Source organism: Mobula birostris, chromosome 18, assembly GCF_030028105.1.
Source record: "Mobula birostris isolate sMobBir1 chromosome 18, sMobBir1.hap1, whole genome shotgun sequence".
Taxonomy (NCBI): domain Eukaryota; kingdom Metazoa; phylum Chordata; class Chondrichthyes; order Myliobatiformes; family Myliobatidae; genus Mobula; species Mobula birostris.
In genome coordinates this window covers 44,219,139-44,226,864 of record NC_092387.1, presented here as the reverse complement: position 1 = coordinate 44,226,864, position 7,726 = coordinate 44,219,139, and the positions used below count along the sequence as shown (strand labels likewise).

Genomic DNA, 7,726 nt, shown 5'->3' with positions numbered 1-7,726 from the left:
CAATGTGGGATTCTTGTTTTATTGTTATTATTAGTTGCACAACTAAGTGGATTGCAAGCTATTTCAAAGACAGTCCTGCATCATTAAAGGGCTAGCTGTGTAAGGATAACAGTTCCTGACAAGATCGTAAGAAAATAGGAGTCCATCAGACTTCCATCAGGGTTATTATGTTATAGTGACACTTTCTGATACCAGGAAGGAAGAAAAAGTCACTGCTTTTGTGGGATTTGAAGTCTAGTCTCAAGATTTTTAGACTGCCAACTACTGGATCATTAATCCCTTCAGTTATTCATAAAACCATAAGACATAACCACTATGCTGTGTTTCCACTTTCTGGTCAAAGTTGAGTTTATTGTTCAATGCATAAATACACGTATGTAAAGGTGCACACTTGCACCAGCATCACAGGCACATACAAGCAGCATATACAGGTTAAAAAAAAGGATTCTAACAGATTTTAAGCAAATTCTTCACAAGAAAAAACATAATTAGAACAAAAATCAAAATCAGTTTGTAATAACGATTGTACAACATAAAACCACAGCTTGCTCACATTGAAGTACTCACTCCATTATCTTTCTTCAACTCCAGCCCTGACAACTACCATTCCCGCGTTCACCCCCTCTTGTTCACACTTACACTAGCTCAAAGGGCTTCGGAAGCGGCTCTCGCCCCGTTGGAGTCGTGCTGGTACATGCGCATTGTTGGTGGTTGACGTCAGTGCCAGCTGTGTGCGGAGCGCGAGCGGCAGAGCAACGGCAACGGCAGCGGCAGTAGTGTGAGGCCCAGGATCGGACCGGGAGGGAGCGGACGGGGCGGACCGGGTCATTGCAGCCCGGAATGGAGAGCCTGCCCGCGTACTCCCACATCACAGGTACCACAGGCCTAGGGTGCCGATATATAAACCGTCACCCTTCTTCCCTTGTCCCGAGCCTACGGAGTTTTTTCCCCAGCCCGTTCCTCGGTTACCTCACTCACCTCAGTCTCTGTCCAGAACCGCCTTAGCCTCACTCAGGTCCTCTTCAGCCAGGTTGCTCCTACTCCCGTCCATCTCCTCCCTCTACCCACCGCCCCCTCCGGCACGTCCACTTACTCCCGTCTTCCCATTCTCCTCCCACTCCTTCCCCTCTCCCTCATCCCCGTATTCCACACCTCAACACCCCCCCCCAACAGATCCTCGTAACCCCCCCCCCCCCAGTGCCCTACACCTCATAGACACTCGGCAGGCCACCACTCCCTCCCGAGAGAACTCCAGTTTCCCACCTTCGCCCCCTTTAACCCCTACAGTCTCCTCCACCCCATCCCACTTCACGCTCCCAGCCTCCACCCCACCCACGCCTCCCTTCACCCCCACTCCTGCCCACCTCATCCTCGCCCACCCCACCTGCATTCTCACCCCCTCACCCACACCCAACCCCTCTATCCCCAGCTCCCTCCCTCCCAGTCCACCTCACCTCCCCAAATACTCCCTCTCCCACCTCCTTCGCCCTGGCCCCCCTCCACCCACCTCCCCATCTCCCTTGCCCTCCAGCCCCCCCAACCCCACTCTGTTGTCCTCCACCCTACCCCCTAGGCCCCCCAACACCTTTATGACTCCCTACTCCCAACCCCGCCTTCCTCCCTTCCCCCCCTCCCTGTCCTAAACAATGGATGATGGGAGAGGTGAACTGAGGTCAAGGAAAGGGAGTGAGATGAGTCCTGTATCTCAATGTGTCTTGATTTTCTAGTGCTGACACACTGACTTATTGATTGCAAACTTGAAAAATTGCTATCATTAGTCAGCATCCTCTCTCACCCTGGTATTCTTACAGTAAATGCAATCTTTAGGTTGGAAATGTGTTTAAAACTGCATATTGGATTATGGTTGTGAGTTTGAAGAATTGAATGACTATTCATTGGCAAAATGGTTGCTGTTACCGCTTTTAGGTGAGAAAGTGGATGTTGAAATGATGGCATTTACGGTTTTTTGTCTCAGATATGGCAGAACCCCAAGCAGGGATCTGTTGTAAAGCTTTTCATATAAATTAAGCTGAGTCCAATTGAAGGAATTAGACAACAATGTTCTGAGTCAGACAGGAAGTTATGGGAAGGCTTCATCTGCATCAGTAGTAGAAATTGATTCTTGTGGTTGGGAATTAAAGGGAAAATAACTGCTGCTGCATAGAAGTGATAATGGAAAAGAAACTGAGCAAGCAGTGGATGAAGATTCAGACCCTGAATTTATTACAGTTGAGGGAGTGCAAGAGATTATTTAGTTGAGAGCACAAATTTCCGAAGTGTGCAAACTTTTTCCTTAATATCCTTTGCTGACTGAGGCATTTTGGAATCACCTTGGTCCACTTATCACATCTTCCCAGAGGACCATCATTAATTGATTCAGACAAATGTGTAGCCTGATTCCTTCTCAGCCAGATGGTAGATCTCAGGAATTCCATGTGAGCATTCTACTGAGTAGTGTAACTCAATTGCTTTGTAGCTGTCTTCCTGTTTGCACATGACCTTGGTGATCCCTTCAGGAGTAGCTTGCTTGCTTTCAGTTCATTTACGATGAATACCATGGCTTTGGGCAAGTATTCACTGGAATTTAGAAGAATGAAGGGGGATCTCATTGAAACCTATTGAATGGATAGGTTCTCATTGGATTGGATCTTATTGAAACATATAGAGTTGAGAAGATATTTCCTATTGTGGGGGAGTCTAGGAATAGAGGGCAAGACCTTGGAAAAGAGGGACGTCTATTTAGAATGGAGATGAGGAATTACTTTAGCCAGTGTGGTGAATCTGGAATTGATTACTATAGGCGGCTGTGGAGGTCATTGAGTGTAGTGGATTCTTGTTAAGTTAGGGCGTGAAAGGTTACAGGGAGAAGGGAGGAGAATGGGGTAGAGAGGGAAATGGATCAGCCATTTTGAAATTGCGGAGTAGATGCAATGAGCCGAATGGTCTAATTCTGCTCCAGTGTCTTATGCTCTAACTGGGTATATGCACCCAAGTTCTAATCTTTTGAATGGGTTTTTCAATTAGCTTTTATAGCAGTTCTTGAATTTTACTGTTAAGTGTATTATGTGACAGCTTGTGTTGTATTATCACAATGTTTTATCATTCAAAGCTTACGCTGTGTATTTGACTACTGCAAAAGCAGCTTATTCCAGGTCCATGAGAAGGACTTGGAGATCTGAATATTGTCCAGTGTACACATTGGACTTCTTTCCAGTCGCTGATTTTTACCAATGAACACCTTACATGATCCTAAATTTTACATCTTTTACTGAATGTGACTTTTTCTTTGGTAAACAAACCTGTGAAACTACTTTTGAAGAAAAAGAAGTAGTGAAGAGCTTTCTGAAAAAGTGGGCAATTAATAAATTAGCTTCTGGGTAAATATGATATAATTTTGAGAAGGAAGCAGAGAACCCTGGGGGAAGTAAAATACAAAAATGTTGAGGGGCCACCAGAGTATTAGTCATGTATTGTCTAGCAGTGTTCAGTTAGATATCAGCAAGTCTTGCATGATTATTTTAAGTCCATCGTTGTTGACATTTTGGCAGTCCCACAGAATCAAGGGTGACTAAATTTCCCCTCCAATTTTGTGGATTACAAGGTGACAAATGAGCCAATGCATGGACCACATGCTCTTCTACAGATGGAGCAGGTGGTGGCATGCAACCAACTGGGTGGATCGTTTATAAGGTTGTCTACTCCTTTCACCACCTACCCAGGGTCTTTGTATGCTCAGTGCTTGGCTTTAAGGTTCTCAATAACACCCTGAATGCTTCTCCAAAAGTGCTTTGAGCGGTTGTAGACTACTGATTACAGTGGGCTGTGGCCTTTCTTCAAGGAAGCTTTGAGCACATTGTTGAATCTTTTTCTCTCCTGGTAGACCTTGGCATAGAGTATATGTTTTGGGAGTTTAGTGTTGTGCATGTGACTGTGTGGCCTACAGCTTGCTAAAGTTATTTTGACAAGTACTCCCAAACAGTGATCTTTTCCATCAAGAAAAACATTAGCAATAAGTGGATGGAAATGGCTCTACTTGTAAGTTCCCAACCAAGTTGCACATCTTTGTAGTTCTTATTCCAGAATCAACAGTCTAAGGAAAAGAATTTGCTACTTTAAATAATTTCTTATCCCTTTTAAACTCTTCAGTTCAGATATCCCTCAACTTCAACTTATGGATTCTAGGAGGAACAACTTTTTACAATTCCATTAATAAAAACATTTACTGAATTAATTTTACTTTGGTGCTTTGATAAGTTAGGAACAAAAATCATTTTAAGAGGCTCTGAATTAAGATGCTGTTCATATTTGTACAATTATTAGAATATTGTTTTTAAGCTTTTGGACTAGATCCTCTCACTGTGTCTTGTAATTTGTAGGTTGTTCCACTTCAAAATTTGTTAGGAAATATGGACCTTATTGTACGTGGATTAATCACTTCAGAACCCTTTGCATCCATGTGTTTTTTTGCAGCACTTTTAGCTTTGTCTCTGCAGGAGTAAATATTGCCAGGGGATGGTCAAATATCTTGTTTGTAGTTGACACTGAAATTTTGTATGATTTATTTTGGTCAAAAGAATGGCTAGGCAACCTGTTTTACTTGAGTGATTACCACTGGTGGAATTTTTGCTCCTGATCCATTTTCAGTCTTATGTGTGAGGGATGCTAAGGTATTTCCCATTCTTCATTCAGAGAGTGAATCATGAAGCTTTTAAAATTCAACGTATTAAGGATATTTCAAATACCATTTCAAATAGTGAAAGAGTATAACTAGATGACATTTCAGCTGAGACCCTTCATCGGCACTGGGAAGGTAGGGGACAGAAGCCAGAATAAGAAAGTGATGGAAAAAAGGTATAAGCTGGCAGGGGATCAGTGAGATCGGGTGAGATGGATGGTGAGTGGGTGGGTGTGGTGGGGGATGAATTAAGATACTTGGAGGGGATAGGTGGAAGAGGTAAAAGGCTGAAGAAGGAGTCAGTAATAGGAGAGGGCAGTGGAAGAAAGGGAAGCAGAAGGGGAACCAAAGTGAGGTGCTGGGCAGGTGAGAAGTGAAGGGGTGAGTAAAGTAAATTTAAATGCAACTCTTCCCTTAATAGTGATATGACAGTTGGTACACACAAAACATCTTGAACATCATGGTTTATTGCTTACCATTCTGAAGAACAACCTTAAGTTTTCCTTGTTAAGTATGTTTCCAGACTCTTATGACTCACTTTTTTTCTTTTTAAAAAAAAACAGATTTCTTATAGTTTGAACAGAATGTTCACTGTTTTAACATTTTATGATCTGTACTTGAGCAAGTAAATCTTTAGCTGCATTTATTCCCAGAGATGACAATGAGTTGACTGTGGATCCCATTGTTGTGCAAGTGACCGACATGTTACTGTAGAAGTTTGTGAAGGTTACTTTGGGACCTCAGGAAAGAAAAGGGAATTGGAGGGATGGAAATGCCTTGACATGCTAGTTCTCCTTCAAGTTGCATTTTATCCTGAAATGGAATTATATTGCTGGTCCTTCATCACAACTTGGTCTAAACCTGGAACCCCTATTTAATAGAATTCTCTTAGTTGGTATCCTGACTATGGGCAAATAGTCCAATTACCCTTGCTGGTACATCATTAGAGGGCTGTGGGAATAAAATCTGATGGAATGTACTCATCGTCCTGTGGGTTATCTTGGTGAAGAAAGGGACTTTCTTCTTTCTAAAGTATGAAAATCATACTTTTGGTTGACTAAATAATCATATAGTCGTACAGCACAAAAACAAGCCTTTCATGGCCTGTCTGTGCTACGTACACTAATCCCATTTTATTCTCCCCAGATTCTACCACTCACCTTCAAACTGGAAAACATTTACACTGGCCATTTAACCAACCATGTTGCATGTCTTTGGAATGTGGGAGGCAACTGGAGTAACTTGAAGGAGATGGATGCAGTTGGAGAGAATGTGCAAATTGAAGGTCAGGATTGAACTTGGGTTGCTGGAAGTTTGAGGCAATGACTCTGTTAGGTGCGCCACAGAAGTTCCCTAAGCTACTTCCTTGAGATCTTTTACATGTTACTTGGGTGATGGGCATGACCTCAGTTTAACATGAAAGAAATTAATTCTGACACTGCTGCTTCAGAACTGGACTGAAGATTCAGTGTAGATACATATGTGTAGGATTCAAAGCACGCTCATTGGGGTACCATAAGCTCTCAGTGTCTAGGAGCACTCCCTGCATGAGATTCTGTGCACTGGGATAAATTGTATCCTAGAAGAGACCCAGGTACCAAGTTATGACTCAGTAAAATTTGTAAATTCTCTATAAAGCTTGTAATAGTTGTATAAGGGTGTGTCTTTTCGTTACTACAGGCCAGACCTTGAGGTAATGCTTTCAAGCCCATGTTTGGAAACAGTTGTATACCTGGCATAATTCTAAACATATAAATCTGCATTTTTCTGTGACAACCTGTGAAAAGCCCTCAAAGTAAAGGCTTGTGTTGATGTCGTGTGCCACCTTAAACCTAAATTATTTGATTTAGAAATTAGGAGCAAGAGTAGGGTATTAAGTCTTTTGAGTTAGTTTTGTTATTCAATATGATCATGGGTGATCATCCAAATTCAGTATTCTTTTCCTACTTTCATCCCAAGTCCCTCAATCTCTGTAGCCATTAACTGATTGCTCTATCTAACTTCATGGATATGTTTGGCCTCAAATGCCCTCTGTGATAAAAGAATTCCACTGGTTTGCTCCTCTGGGTGAAGAAATTTCTGCTCATTTTGGTTGTAAATGGCCAATGTAAATGACCTCTTTGTTCTGGGCTTCATGACTGGGAATATATTTCATACACTTCATTTATTCCATCTGATCAGGATTTTGTAAGTTTTGATGAGTTCTCATTTAATGCTTCTGAACACTTGTAAACAAAAGCCCAATATTGGTTGCATCAATCCTGCCATCTCAACAATTAGTTTGGTGATTGTTCACTGCACTCTTCATTTCAACATCCTTCTGTTAATAAAGAAACCAGTACTGCACACAATGCATAAGGTATGGTCTCATCAATTGACTGTAAGTCAGCCATGCCCCTTTACTCAATTGCTCTTGCTGTGAGGGTCAATAGGCACTTTGGCTTCTGAAATGCATGCTATACCTGAATGTTTAATTTGAGTAACTGGGGCATAAGGACATCCAGGTTTCACTGCACCTCACTTTCCTAATCTCATGCTGTGGGGATGTGTTCTTGCAGCATGCCTCATTTGCTATGGAAGCGTTTGAGTGATACATTGGTGGATTTTAAGCTAGTCTTTGAAGTATCTGTATCTTAACTATGCTTTTGTCCTTTCAATTCATATGTAAAATCAGTGTTCACTTCTATATACCTTCTATGCAAGGTCATATTAAAATTAGAATTTTAAAACTCAAAATTTAAAATTCTCATCAGGTTTGCAAACCTTCCCCCCCCCCCCCCCAATAATTTTTACTTCTAACCCTGGAAGCATTTGAAATTTCTTCTCTTCTCCATATCCACGATTTCTGATTTTATTCTTTCCCTGTGTTTAAGAAGACTTATCTCAAGGATCTGGAATTCCTTCCATATCCTTCTCAAGCTCTTTTTATAAAATTCTCAATCAATCCTACTTGTTTGACCCAAGCATTTGTTGATGTAATGTCATGTTTGAGTTTTGTTGCTAAAATACTTGTCACCTTTGGGATATTTTGTTTTCTTATTTTATGAGGTG

At 41.7% G+C, this 7,726-nt stretch overlaps 1 protein-coding gene across 3 annotated transcripts in view; it reads left to right on the top strand.

The window, feature by feature from the left end:
• The first annotated feature begins 732 nt into the window (after positions 1 to 732).
• ccser2a (coiled-coil serine-rich protein 2a) overlaps positions 733 to 7,726 on the top strand; it is a 736,576-nt gene continuing 729,582 nt past the window's right edge. For all 3 annotated transcript variants that reach the window (XR_011889642.1, XM_072282572.1, XM_072282573.1), the window contains exon 1: positions 733 to 874. The gene's annotated coding sequence lies outside the window, so the exon portion shown is untranslated. The remainder of the gene's footprint in view (positions 875 to 7,726) is intronic.